Genomic DNA, 15,348 nt, shown 5'->3' on the forward strand with positions numbered 1-15,348 from the left:
CAGAAGATTATCAAAATGGCCAAGTTCACTGGGATCTCCCTTTCCTCTATTGATAACATTTACTGAGAGTGTTGCTTAAATGGGGCTCAAAGAATAATAGAGGACCCTTTCCATTCAGCACACAGTATCTTTGACCCACTACCATCAAAAAGGAGGCACAAGAGCACCCAAATCAGAAACTCCAGATTGGGAAATAGTTTCTGAAATGGGGAAATCTGGGAGATTAAGCAGTATCCTGATACTAAGAACACTCTCCCAAAATATTTATCTATCGTTATGTCTATATGAGGTGTGTGCACTGTGGTCTGGAGAAATTTTTGTCTGGTTGTTTATGTCATCAGATAATAATAATTTTAAACTTGAACTAGTTTGTGATGAACTTGTCCTGGGTGTGCTTGATCTGAACAATTAATTCCTTCCCAGCACTGATGTCCTTCAATTGAAGAGGCAAAATATGGTAAGAAAATGTAACCGCTATTGATGTATTTAACATGAAGCTTGGTGGAGCAATTTTTTTTCTCCTGATCTCTTTGCTCTTCACACTGTAACATGATGGGAGTGCTGATAAAAATGTTTCAAGGGAACATACAAGCGTTTTTAGTATCTCTTCTGAGCAGGATACGTTTGGGCTGGTGCCTTTAGAGCAGAAAAGATGGTTCTGATTTCTTTTATTTCATCTCTATCAAATAAAGATACAAAGTGCTGAAACTATAAATGTTTGTGCTTTGGCTTGCAGATGCTGATATTGATTCGTCATGGTATACTGGACGTGGGATAAGGCCTGTGGGTCGTTTTGGAAGGAGAGGACTAACCTTGGAAAACATCAGAAAATATGAATTTGGTACACGTCATGTCTGCACCCCAATCGAAGAGGGTGAAGACTCCAACCAGGATGAATAATTAACATCTTGCCTGCAACTCTGTAAACATGCAATTGTGTAATCACAAAAAATATTCATTTTGTAAGGAAACTTTAATGTTGACTATTAGAATCCCATATAAAAGTTTTTGGAATGTCAAGCTAATTTATAGTCTGCCAGAGAAATCCAACCTAGCATACCATGTTATCTGGAAGACCCCAAGTAAACATTTTAGGAAGTAGAATAGGTATTACCAGGAACAGTCTCCAAGAACAGTTCTTTCCCCAACCCACTTTTCTGATTCATGCCAAATATCTGGCTTTTCTTCTCAATCTACTGATTGACTTCCTTTTCTACTTGTTTTCCCTGTTCTCTGTGGAATTTCTGATTCCTCTTTTAGTCACTATACTAAATGTGCATTTCAAATTTAGTTCCGATTCAATATCAACGTGTTTTCATATTGCTTTATATTTTTTTTATTTTCACCTTAATTGTTATCTAAGTGAGTTTTAACATTATATATAGAATGCACAAATCAAGGCTTTTACATTGAGTGGGTGTATTTGGAACAAGGTGACAGAATATCAACATTGCAGTCGGAATGAGGTCGGGATGATCAGGTAGGAAATTGGGAAGCACCTTTTCATACATTGGGTGAAAATTTCTGGAACTGATGGTTTTAAAAAGACTGGATATAGAATATTTAAAGCTTCATTTCTTTCTAATATCAAAGGATACGGAGAATAGCCATAGATCAGCCAAGATTTAACTGAATGACAATGAAACATGAAAGTTTGCAGACGCGATTATTGGAGTAAAAACACTGAACTGCTGGAGAAACTCAGCAGGTCCAAAGGAAGTAAAGATATTTATCCTACCTTGAAGAAGGACTTGGGCCACCTCCTGTAGATGACAGAAGAGGCTCAAGAATCTGAATTGCTTCCTGTCACTGCTTTCAATCCCTTCACTAGCAACAATCTCAACCTGATTTCGGCTTTTGGAAATATCCATGCTGCTTTCAATTCTATTTTCCATCTTTACAATCTGCACATCTCCACTCCTGTTGCTGCCCATTTGCTGCTGAGACCTTTTTTTTTAAAAAATGGTGTTCAAACTACAGTAAAACCCATGGTAGCCGGAATTCAAGTAACTGGCAGCCTTGACCAACTGGCAAAAATATTTAGAAAAATAAGTGTTTTTTAAAAAAAATACACAAAGGTTTAAAATTGGCACGCCTCACCGTTCATTCGCCAATCCACGCAATCTCAAGCAACCAGAAAATACACTTATCTGGCATCTACCAATCCCCATAGATGCTGGATACTAGAGGTTTTACTGTAACTATTCTTCCCTATACCAGGTATGAAGGCAGCTATCACTCCATGGTGAAAAGAAACACAAAAACTGCAGTTGCTGGTATCGAGAGAACAAAGCGAAGCTGCAGGGAATCAACAATTCAGTGGCATCTATGAGTGGAAAAGGTTAGTCAATGTTTCCTGACAGGACTCTTTCCTCCTTGGAAAGACTGCAGTAGCTGTCCAATTGTTTTTAATTTTTTTTTTAGAGCCTTATTCTTCCTTCCACTGATTTGTTTTCTTTCTGCCTCTCTGTTCCCTTCACACTGTTAGCAGCATTAAGTCTCATGAGATGGAATCCCCTCTCTTCACCATTCTACTTTTATGTATGCATAACAAACCACTTTGAACTTTCACTTACTCTCATTAGCTCCTAAGGAACTGTATGTACTTTTATCTATCTGAAGCTCATGGAACACAATTTTTTCTCTTCTTAAAAAAGGCGATAAATAAATGCAAATTGTCGAAGCACAATCGTTCTTTTGTATCTGCAAATTATATTGTTTGTGTTGCAAATGGACTATGAATTTTCAACTAATTTTGAATCCTTTGTTATTCAAAATGAATTTTTAAAATGCGCTGAATTGAATGGGTGGCAACAGTCTTCATTCTTCTGATCTGGATTTGTCTTGTACATTATCAACTTTTAACAACAGTGGTTCCTGAATGTATTTTGATTCTGTGTCCTGATTTTTAAGTTCCTTTCCACTGCTGAATTAAGTATCATCTCAAGAGCAACACTTACCTTTTTCTAATGTCATTTTAATGCTTGTCATCTAGTGGTGCTCAGATTTTGCTTCCAGACAAAATAATCTCAATTGCTTTATACTAGAGGTATTTGATCCCTCGAGTCATTTCATATGATCATGGCTGATTTGACTTTAAATTTAAATCTGTATTTCTGATTACCTTTTTACCCCATTTATTTATCCAAAAACTATCAACTCTGCTTTAAAAAATATTTAAAGACTGATTACATTGCTCTTTTGATGGAGTTCCAAAAGGGTCACAATCCTTAGATAGGAAATGTCTCATTTCTATCTTAAGTGATTGACTCCTTATTTTCAGTGATTCCTGTCCAAGATTCCACAAGAGGAAATCTTCTTCACCACCCACCCTGCCTAAACCCATTAGGATCTGATATAATCACATTCCACTTTTCCTGTTATCAAGGCTAGTTTATTTGGTTTTACTTTGGGATTCAGAATAATATTGAGTTTTGATGTGGGATCCTAGGCGTTGCTACAAATGAGGCAAATGTTTGATAGGGAAGTGGACCTTGTAAACTGGCAGAGATACCTTGTTGTTTGTGGTCCTGACACATTGTTTCCATGTTGTCAATACTATCTTCATGTTCCTGGTTGTATTTCTCCCGTGCTGAGTCAGCATCTCAACCCCACGTGAGAAGGCAGGGCCTTGGTCTTCAAACTCTTTATCTTACAGTCAGGCAGTCTTATTGAATTTCATCATCAATGTTAGCCTTCACTCAGATGATGTGGACGACCCTTTCCTACTTTGTCTTGGATCTTTATTTTCACAGCCTAATATAAAGCAGGGATCCTTTGCAGAGCACCTTTCTGCTTAAGCAGAAGGCTAATTTTCAGATCTTCAAGTGAACAAGTTGGTAAGGAAAGGTTGAACAGATAACCATTTGTTCCATAGATTAGCTCCGTTCCAGTAGAAAACTTGTATAATAAACTTGCTGTTAGCGACTATGATTGTATCTTTGACTCCTTACACTGCTGGGATCAGAATTTCTCAATAAATCTGTTTGAATAATATTCACAATTGATTAATAAACAGAGGGGGGAGGGACAAATATTGCAGTTTTTAAAAATTTCTATCATTGGCAATAATCTACGTGGAGAAAAGTGTTTCTGGAGCAGTTTATTTACAAAATGGGGGGGAAAAATACTAAGTGAAACACAAGTCTGCAGATGCTGAGATTGTCACAAGAACACACTGAAATGCTGGAGGAACTCAGCGGTCTTTTCGGCATCTATAGGAGACAAAGATACATTGGTGACGTTTCAGGCTTGAGCCCTTCTAACATCTCCTATAGATGCCGAAAAGACCGGCTGAGTTCTTCCAGCAGTTTTGTGTGTCTTTATTTAAAAAAAATTACTAAACTCCTCCTTCTTTGTGGACCAGAACTCTGAGACTTGCCTGGTCTGTTGCGTTGCCTATTTTCCTTTTCCATTTCACATACACTTAACTTAAACATCAACATTCAGAACACATTTCTTCTGGGAAACATGGATGTGAATCTTAAGGAAGGATTTTACACTAAAATGAGCTTTCAATGCTGCCGAGCACAGATAATAACGCTCATGGGAATTGACTGATTATGTTAGAACAAAATCTACCTAACTCCAGCAGAGTATACAATAGTACACTGTTAGAATTGACGTTTCAGACTTTTGGTTCTCTGATCAACAGTGTTCATTGTAGTTTACCTTAGATTAAACCAAATAATCTCCTCTCACCATTCGGCAAACATACGGTAAGTTTTCACCAGCAGATTGGTGGGAACCTCGCACTGCTTATGCAGAGAACTGATATGCTCATATTTCTATTTCGCAGTATGAAATCCTTCATTCATGGACACTACAACCAAGTAAAGTGTTCTAAGGAACAACTCAAAGAGCTTGAGGAACTTAGCGAGCCAACCCTCATCTGTAGAGGCAAAGGGGTGATCAGCAATTAGGGTCACAATCTTTTCAAGATTATTTTAGTCATGTACATACACAAAATATGGCAACTTTTGTTGGCTGTAAAGGCACATTGAGGGGCACCACTAGTCTGGCATGGCCACCAAAAAGAGAAAGAGTTCCTTCAAAGATACTGAATGTCTGTAGATTCACTGCTTGTGCTCCTGCAAACTCTGCAGCTATAAGGCCTCCTATTTATTCCAGCAATGAACCTAAACTTCTGATTCCAAACCTGCAATATGATCAGGAAGCTGCTAATACCCGAGGCCATTCAGAAGTCCTTCTCTTCATCAGCACCCTAATGAATCATAATCCCAATAGCAGGTTAATGTAAACCAGTGTCTAGCACCTTGACTGAGTCTTTCTGCTGCCGAGGCCCTCACTGGTCTACTGTTGTAGTTACTTTCCCTGCAGGGTCCTCTCCCAGGGTTTCTGGTCTGGTCCTCTGCGATCAGTCCACTGATCCCCGGAGTCCATAAACATCTAGACGTGCTGCCAAGCATGGATGTCATCAGGCAAACACATCTGTGATTTCACTGATGTTTTTAAAAAAAAAACAATACTGGCCCCTTCTTCATGCTGTTTGAAATCTGTACAGGTCTGTTGCCATAATGACTGGGCAGTAGGTCCTTGAAGAGGATTTTTGTGTCTATACTCTCCACTCTTCTGTACCTGTGCCATCAGAAGTGCCACCATTTTCTTTTGCATCAGGACCAGTGCAGGTATTCTAAACAAAACATCCACTATCACCTACTAAATGCATTCTGTTGGAGAAACACAGTGAATCAAGCGATAATCAGTGTCAGAAAAAGAATGGTTGGCATTTCGATGTAATCCTTCATGTCTCTATGATGGAAATAACAAATTGCTTTATGAACTCAGCAGTTAGGACAGCATCCATAGGTAGGAACAGTAAGTCAATCTTTTCAGTCAAAACCCTTTATCAAGACTTGATGAGGGGTTAATTGCAAATGTTGACTGAGCGTTTCTATACATGATGCTTTCTGACCTGCTGAGTTATTCCCACATTCTTTGTCTGCTCAAGATACAAGCATCTGCAGCTGTTGTGTTTATCACACTGATGCCGCCAGTTCCTCCAGCAGATTGTTTTTAGCTTTAGATTCCAGCATCTGTAGTCTCCTGTCCAGTTTATGATTTCTTTCCCTCTACAAACACTGCCTGATCTGCTGAGTTCCTCATTTTGTTTGCTTTTAATGACAGGAATATATTTGATTTGGATACAAGTTTGTCCACAACATTGGTACAGACACAGCAGCCACCATCGCCACCTTTGCTCCGCAACCAGCACCCACCATCGCCACCTTTGCTCCGCAACCAGCACCCACCATCGCCACCTTTGCTCCGCAACCAGCACCCACCATCGCCACCTTTGCTCCGCAACCAGCACCCACCATCGCCACCTTTGCTCCGCAACCAGCACCCACCATCGCCACCTTTGCTCCGCAACCAGCACCCTCCATCGCCACCTTTGCTCCGCAACCAGCACCCACCATCGCCACCTTTGCTCCGCAACCAGCACCCACCATCGCCACCTTTGCTCCGCAACCAGCACCCACCATCGCCACCTTTGCTCCGCAACCAGCACCCACCATCGCCACCTTTGCTCCGCAACCAGCACCCACCATCGCCACCTTTGCTCCGCAACCAGCACCCACCATCGCCACCTTTGCTCCGCAACCAGCACCCACCATCGCCACCTTTGCTCCGCAACCAGCACCCACCATCGCCACCTTTGCTCCGCAACCAGCACCCACCATCGCCACCTTTGCTCCGCAACCAGCACCCACCATCGCCACCTTTGCTCCGCAACCAGCACCCACCATCGCCACCTTTGCTCCTCAACCAGCAGCCACCATCGCCACCTTTGCTCCTCAACCAGCAGCCACCATCGCCACCTTTGCTCCTCAACCAGCAGCCACCATCGCCACCTTTGCTCCGCAACCAGCAGCCACCATCGCCACCTTTGCTCCTCAACCAGCAGCCACCATCGCCACCTTTGCTCCTCAACCAGCAGCCACCATCGCCACCTTTGCTCCTCAACCAGCAGCCACCATCGCCACCTTTGCTCCGCAACCAGCAGCCACCATCGCCACCTTTGCTCCTCAACCAGCAGCCACCATCGCCACCTTTGCTCCGCAACCAGCAGCCACCATCGCCACCTTTGCTCCGCAACCAGCAGCCACCATCGCCACCTTTGCTCCGCAACCAGCAGCCACCATCGCCACCTTTGCTCCTCAACCAGCAGCCACCATCGCCACCTTTGCTCCTCAACCAGCAGCCACCATCGCCACCTTTGCTCCTCAACCAGCAGCCACCATCGCCACCTTTGCTCCTCAACCAGCAGCCACCATCGCCACCTTTGCTCCTCAACCAGCAGCCACCATCGCCACCTTTGCTCCTCAACCAGCAGCCACCATCGCCACCTTTGCTCCTCAACCAGCAGCCACCATCGCCACCTTTGCTCCTCAACCAGCAGCCACCATCGCCACCTTTGCTCCTCAACCAGCAGCCACCACCTTGGCTCCGCCACCAGCACCCACCATCGCCACCTTGGCTCCGCCACCAGCACCCACCATCGCCACCTTGGCTCCGCCACCAGCACCCACCATCGCCACCTTGGCTCCGCCACCAGCACCCACCATCGCCACCTTGGCTCCGCCACCAGCACCCACCATCGCCACCTTGGCTCCGCCACCAGCACCCACCATCGCCACCTTGGCTCCGCCACCAGCACCCACCATCGCCACCTTGGCTCCGCCACCAGCACCCACCATCGCCACCTTGGCTCCGCCACCAGCACCCACCATCGCCACCTTGGCTCCGCCACCAGCACCCACCATCGCCACCTTGGCTCCGCCACCAGCACCCACCATCGCCACCTTGGCTCCGCCACCAGCACCCACCATCGCCACCTTGGCTCCGCCACCAGCACCCACCATCGCCACCTTGGCTCCGCCACCAGCACCCACCATCGCCACCTTGGCTCCGCCACCAGCACCCACCATCGCCACCTTGGCTCCGCCACCAGCACCCACCATCGCCACCTTGGCTCCGCCACCAGCACCCACCATCGCCACCTTGGCTCCTCAACCAGCAGCCACCATCGCCACCTTGGCTCCTCAACCAGCAGCCACCATCGCCACCTTTGCTCCTCAACCAGCAGCCACCATCGCCACCTTTGCTCCTCAACCAGCAGCCACCATCGCCACCTTTGCTCCTCAACCAGCAGCCACCATCGCCACCTTTGCTCCTCAACCAGCAGCCACCATCGCCACCTTGGCTCCTCAACCAGCAGCCACCATCGCCACCTTGGCTCCTCAACCAGCAGCCACCATCGCCACCTTGGCTCCTCAACCAGCAGCCACCATCGCCACCTTGGCTCCGCCACCAGCAGCCACCATCGCCACCTTGGCTCCGCCACCAGCAGCCACCATCGCCACCTTGGCTCTGCCACCAGCACCCACCATCGCCACCTTGGCTCCGCCACCAGCACCCACCATCGCCACCTTGGCTCCGCCACCAGCACCCACCATCGCCACCTTGGCTCCGCCACCAGCACCCACCATCGCCACCTTGGCTCCGCCACCAGCACCCACCATCGCCACCTTGGCTCCGCCACCAGCACCCACCATCGCCACCTTGGCTCCGCCACCAGCACCCACCATCGCCACCTTGGCTCCGCCACCAGCACCCACCATCGCCACCTTGGCTCCGCCACCAGCACCCACCATCGCCACCTTGGCTCCGCCACCAGCACCCACCATCGCCACCTTGGCTCCGCCACCAGCACCCACCATCGCCACCTTGGCTCCGCCACCAGCACCCACCATCGCCACCTTGGCTCCGCCACCAGCACCCACCATCGCCACCTTGGCTCCGCCACCAGCACCCACCATCGCCACCTTGGCTCCGCCACCAGCACCCACCATCGCCACCTTGGCTCCGCCACCAGCACCCACCATCGCCACCTTGGCTCCGCCACCAGCACCCACCATCGCCACCTTGGCTCCGCCACCAGCACCCACCATCGCCACCTTGGCTCCGCCACCAGCACCCACCATCGCCACCTTGGCTCCGCCACCAGCACCCACCATCGCCACCTTGGCTCCGCCACCAGCACCCACCATCGCCACCTTGGCTCCGCCACCAGCACCCACCATCGCCACCTTGGCTCCGCCACCAGCACCCACCATCGCCACCTTGGCTCCGCCACCAGCACCCACCATCGCCACCTTGGCTCCGCCACCAGCACCCACCATCGCCACCTTGGCTCCGCCACCAGCACCCACCATCGCCACCTTGGCTCCGCCACCAGCACCCACCATCGCCACCTTGGCTCCGCCACCAGCACCCACCATCGCCACCTTGGCTCCGCCACCAGCACCCACCATCGCCACCTTGGCTCCGCCACCAGCACCCACCATCGCCACCTTGGCTCCGCCACCAGCACCCACCATCGCCACCTTGGCTCCGCCACCAGCACCCACCATCGCCACCTTGGCTCCGCCACCAGCACCCACCATCGCCACCTTGGCTCCGCCACCAGCACCCACCATCGCCACCTTGGCTCCGCCACCAGCACCCACCATCGCCACCTTGGCTCCGCCACCAGCACCCACCATCGCCACCTTGGCTCCGCCACCAGCACCCACCATCGCCACCTTGGCTCCGCCACCAGCACCCACCATCGCCACCTTGGCTCCGCCACCAGCACCCACCATCGCCACCTTGGCTCCGCCACCAGCACCCACCATCGCCACCTTGGCTCCGCCACCAGCACCCACCATCGCCACCTTGGCTCCGCCACCAGCACCCACCATCGCCACCTTGGCTCCGCCACCAGCACCCACCATCGCCACCTTGGCTCCGCCACCAGCACCCACCATCGCCACCTTGGCTCCGCCACCAGCACCCACCATCGCCACCTTGGCTCCGCCACCAGCACCCACCATCGCCACCTTGGCTCCGCCACCAGCACCCACCATCGCCACCTTGGCTCCGCCACCAGCACCCACCATCGCCACCTTGGCTCCGCCACCAGCACCCACCATCGCCACCTTGGCTCCGCCACCAGCACCCACCATCGCCACCTTGGCTCCGCCACCAGCACCCACCATCGCCACCTTGGCTCCGCCACCAGCACCCACCATCGCCACCTTGGCTCCGCCACCAGCACCCACCATCGCCACCTTGGCTCCGCCACCAGCACCCACCATCGCCACCTTGGCTCCGCCACCAGCACCCACCATCGCCACCTTGGCTCCGCCACCAGCACCCACCATCGCCACCTTGGCTCCGCCACCAGCACCCACCATCGCCACCTTGGCTCCGCCACCAGCACCCACCATCGCCACCTTGGCTCCGCCACCAGCACCCACCATCGCCACCTTGGCTCCGCCACCAGCACCCACCATCGCCACCTTGGCTCCGCCACCAGCACCCACCATCGCCACCTTGGCTCCGCCACCAGCACCCACCATCGCCACCTTGGCTCCGCCACCAGCACCCACCATCGCCACCTTGGCTCCGCCACCAGCACCCACCATCGCCACCTTGGCTCCGCCACCAGCACCCACCATCGCCACCTTGGCTCCGCCACCAGCACCCACCATCGCCACCTTGGCTCCGCCACCAGCACCCACCATCGCCACCTTGGCTCCGCCACCAGCACCCACCATCGCCACCTTGGCTCCGCCACCAGCACCCACCATCGCCACCTTGGCTCCGCCACCAGCACCCACCATCGCCACCTTGGCTCCGCCACCAGCACCCACCATCGCCACCTTGGCTCCGCCACCAGCACCCACCATCGCCACCTTGGCTCCGCCACCAGCACCCACCATCGCCACCTTGGCTCCGCCACCAGCACCCACCATCGCCACCTTGGCTCCGCCACCAGCACCCACCATCGCCACCTTGGCTCCGCCACCAGCACCCACCATCGCCACCTTGGCTCCGCCACCAGCACCCACCATCGCCACCTTGGCTCCGCCACCAGCACCCACCATCGCCACCTTGGCTCCGCCACCAGCACCCACCATCGCCACCTTGGCTCCGCCACCAGCACCCACCATCGCCACCTTGGCTCCGCCACCAGCACCCACCATCGCCACCTTGGCTCCGCCACCAGCACCCACCATCGCCACCTTGGCTCCGCCACCAGCACCCACCATCGCCACCTTGGCTCCGCCACCAGCACCCACCATCGCCACCTTGGCTCCGCCACCAGCACCCACCATCGCCACCTTGGCTCCGCCACCAGCACCCACCATCGCCACCTTGGCTCCGCCACCAGCACCCACCATCGCCACCTTGGCTCCGCCACCAGCACCCACCATCGCCACCTTGGCTCCGCCACCAGCACCCACCATCGCCACCTTGGCTCCGCCACCAGCACCCACCATCGCCACCTTGGCTCCGCCACCAGCACCCACCATCGCCACCTTGGCTCCGCCACCAGCACCCACCATCGCCACCTTGGCTCCGCCACCAGCACCCACCATCGCCACCTTGGCTCCGCCACCAGCACCCACCATCGCCACCTTGGCTCCGCCACCAGCACCCACCATCGCCACCTTGGCTCCGCCACCAGCACCCACCATCGCCACCTTGGCTCCGCCACCAGCACCCACCATCGCCACCTTGGCTCCGCCACCAGCACCCACCATCGCCACCTTGGCTCCGCCACCAGCACCCACCATCGCCACCTTGGCTCCGCCACCAGCACCCACCATCGCCACCTTGGCTCCGCCACCAGCACCCACCATCGCCACCTTGGCTCCGCCACCAGCACCCACCATCGCCACCTTGGCTCCGCCACCAGCACCCACCATCGCCACCTTGGCTCCGCCACCAGCACCCACCATCGCCACCTTGGCTCCGCCACCAGCACCCACCATCGCCACCTTGGCTCCGCCACCAGCACCCACCATCGCCACCTTGGCTCCGCCACCAGCACCCACCATCGCCACCTTGGCTCCGCCACCAGCACCCACCATCGCCACCTTGGCTCCGCCACCAGCACCCACCATCGCCACCTTGGCTCCGCCACCAGCACCCACCATCGCCACCTTGGCTCCGCCACCAGCACCCACCATCGCCACCTTGGCTCCGCCACCAGCACCCACCATCGCCACCTTGGCTCCGCCACCAGCACCCACCATCGCCACCTTGGCTCCGCCACCAGCACCCACCATCGCCACCTTGGCTCCGCCACCAGCACCCACCATCGCCACCTTGGCTCCGCCACCAGCACCCACCATCGCCACCTTGGCTCCGCCACCAGCACCCACCATCGCCACCTTGGCTCCGCCACCAGCACCCACCATCGCCACCTTGGCTCCGCCACCAGCACCCACCATCGCCACCTTGGCTCCGCCACCAGCACCCACCATCGCCACCTTGGCTCCGCCACCAGCACCCACCATCGCCACCTTGGCTCCGCCACCAGCACCCACCATCGCCACCTTGGCTCCGCCACCAGCACCCACCATCGCCACCTTGGCTCCGCCACCAGCACCCACCATCGCCACCTTGGCTCCGCCACCAGCACCCACCATCGCCACCTTGGCTCCGCCACCAGCACCCACCATCGCCACCTTGGCTCCGCCACCAGCACCCACCATCGCCACCTTGGCTCCGCCACCAGCACCCACCATCGCCACCTTGGCTCCGCCACCAGCACCCACCATCGCCACCTTGGCTCCGCCACCAGCACCCACCATCGCCACCTTGGCTCCGCCACCAGCACCCACCATCGCCACCTTGGCTCCGCCACCAGCACCCACCATCGCCACCTTGGCTCCGCCACCAGCACCCACCATCGCCACCTTGGCTCCGCCACCAGCACCCACCATCGCCACCTTGGCTCCGCCACCAGCACCCACCATCGCCACCTTGGCTCCGCCACCAGCACCCACCATCGCCACCTTGGCTCCGCCACCAGCACCCACCATCGCCACCTTGGCTCCGCCACCAGCACCCACCATCGCCACCTTGGCTCCGCCACCAGCACCCACCATCGCCACCTTGGCTCCGCCACCAGCACCCACCATCGCCACCTTGGCTCCGCCACCAGCACCCACCATCGCCACCTTGGCTCCGCCACCAGCACCCACCATCGCCACCTTGGCTCCGCCACCAGCACCCACCATCGCCACCTTGGCTCCGCCACCAGCACCCACCATCGCCACCTTGGCTCCGCCACCAGCACCCACCATCGCCACCTTGGCTCCTCAACCAGCTCCCACCATCGCCACCTTGGCTCCTCAACCAGCAGCCACCATCTCACCTTGGCTCCTCAACCAGCAGCCACCATCTCACCTTGGCTCCTCAACCAGCAGCCACCATCGCCACCTTGGCTCCTCAACCAGCAGCCACCATCCTCTCCTTTGCTCCTCAACCAGCAGCCACCATCTCCTCCTTTGCTCCTCAACCAGCAGCCACCATCGCCACCTTTGCTCCTCAACCAGCAGCCACCATCCTCTCCTTTGCTCCTCAACCAGCAGCCACCATCCCCTCCTTTGCTCCTCAACCAGCAGCCACCATCCCCTCCTTTGCTCCTCAACCAGCAGCCACCATCCCCTCCTTTGCTCCGCAACCAGCACCCACCATCGCCACCTTTGCTCCGCAACCAGCACCCACCATCGCCACCTTTGCTCCGCAACCAGCACCCACCATCGCCACCTTTCCTCCGCAACCAGCACCCACCATCGCCACCTTTCCTCCGCAACCAGCACCCACCATCGCCACCTTTGCTCCGCAACCAGCACCCACCATCGCCACCTTTGCTCCGCAACCAGCACCCACCATCGCCACCTTTGCTCCGCAACCAGCACCCACCATCGCCACCTTTGCTCCGCAACCAGCACCCACCATCGCCACCTTTGCTCCGCAACCAGCACCCACCATCGCCACCTTTGCTCCGCAACCAGCACCCACCATCGCCACCTTTGCTCCGCAACCAGCACCCACCATCGCCACCTTTGCTCCGCAACCAGCACCCACCATCGCCACCTTTGCTCCGCAACCAGCACCCACCATCGCCACCTTTGCTCCGCAACCAGCACCCACCATCGCCACCTTTGCTCCGCAACCAGCACCCACCATCTCACCTTTGCTCCGCAACCAGCACCCACCATCTCACCTTTGCTCCTCAACCAGCAGCCACCATCGCCACCTTTGCTCCTCAACCAGCAGCCACCATCGCCACCTTTGCTCCTCAACCAGCTCCCACCATCGCCACCTTTGCTCCTCAACCAGCTCCCACCATCGCCACCTTTGCTCCTCAACCAGCACCCACCATCGCCACCTTTGCTCCGCAACCAGCACCCACCATCGCCACCTTTGCTCCGCAACCAGCACCCACCATCGCCACCTTTGCTCCGCAACCAGCACCCACCATCGCCACCTTTGCTCCGCAACCAGCACCCACCATCTCACCTTTGCTCCTCAACCAGCAGCCACCATCGCCACCTTTGCTCCTCAACCAGCAGCCACCATCGCCACCTTTGCTCCTCAACCAGCTCCCACCATCGCCACCTTTGCTCCTCAACCAGCTCCCACCATCGCCACCTTTGCTCATCAACCAGCAGCCACCATCTCACCTTTGCTCCTCAACCAGCAGCCACCATCGCCTCCTTTGCTCCTCAACCAGCAGCCACCATCCCACCTTTGCTCCTCAACCAGCACCCACCATCCCACCTTTGCTCCTCAACCAGCACCCACCATCCCACCTTTGCTCCTCAACCAGCACCCACCATCCCACCTTTGCTCCTCAACCAGCACCCACCATCCCACCTTTGCTCCTCAACCAGCACCCACCATCCCACCTTTGCTCCTCAACCAGCACCCACCATCCCACCTTTGCTCCTCAACCAGCACCCACCATCCCACCTTTGCTCCTCAACCAGCACCCACCATCCCACCTTTGCTCCTCAACCAGCACCCACCATCCCACCTTTGCTCCTCCGCCATCCACCCTTTCTCCACAGCCATCACCACCCCTCTCCTCCTCCGATTTCTCCAGCACCCTCTCCTCTTCAACCAGCACCTTGTCAACCATCGCCTCCCCCTCTACTCCCCTCGACCTCCTCGGTCACAACCTCAACCACCTCCTCCCCCCGGATCTGCTCCGCACTCTCGCCTTTCGGGTCCGCTTTCCTGTTTAAATTTGAAACACGGGATAGATTGGTTGGGTCCAGGTTGGTTTTTAAAAAGGTGTCACTTTCTCGTTCGGTGAACGGTTGGGAATTCCACGGACTCCGGCTTCGGCGCAAGCGCACTGGCCACAGCGCGCTTCGGGACAAGGCGTGCGGCGCAGGCGCATTGCGCGCGGCCCGGCTCTCCATGGTGGATGTGTTGTGAAGCGAAGACGAGGTTGAGTAGACTCGTTCCGGTGTT

The 15,348-nt window shown here is 55.1% G+C and overlaps 1 protein-coding gene and 1 long non-coding RNA gene across 6 annotated transcripts in view; one reads left to right on the forward strand and one right to left on the reverse strand.

The window, feature by feature from the left end:
* The first annotated feature begins 906 nt into the window (after nt 1-906).
* Nucleotides 907-15,348, forward strand: part of carf (calcium responsive transcription factor) — a 143,871-nt gene continuing 129,429 nt past the window's right edge. For 2 of the 4 annotated variants that reach the window (XM_069934427.1, XM_069934428.1), the window contains exon 1: nt 907-2,341. The gene's annotated coding sequence lies outside the window, so the exon portion shown is untranslated. Of the gene's footprint in view, nt 2,342-14,688; nt 15,325-15,348 lie in introns of those variants that run through there. The other 2 variants (XM_069934430.1, XM_069934431.1) reach the window with 1 other exon arrangement.
* LOC138761750 (uncharacterized) lies at nt 3,368-15,248 on the reverse strand. Of its 2 annotated transcripts, none has more exons than XR_011356485.1 (3): nt 15,060-15,248; nt 5,599-5,690; nt 3,368-3,982 (listed from the first exon to the last, which is right to left on the reverse strand). It is a non-coding gene; the product is annotated as an uncharacterized lncRNA (long non-coding RNA). The 2 variants fall into 2 exon arrangements; XR_011356484.1 differs by having other exon boundaries at nt 15,051-15,246.

Source organism: Narcine bancroftii, chromosome 4 (genome assembly GCF_036971445.1).
Source record: "Narcine bancroftii isolate sNarBan1 chromosome 4, sNarBan1.hap1, whole genome shotgun sequence".
In the NCBI taxonomy this organism is placed as follows: Eukaryota; Metazoa; Chordata; class Chondrichthyes; order Torpediniformes; family Narcinidae; genus Narcine; species Narcine bancroftii.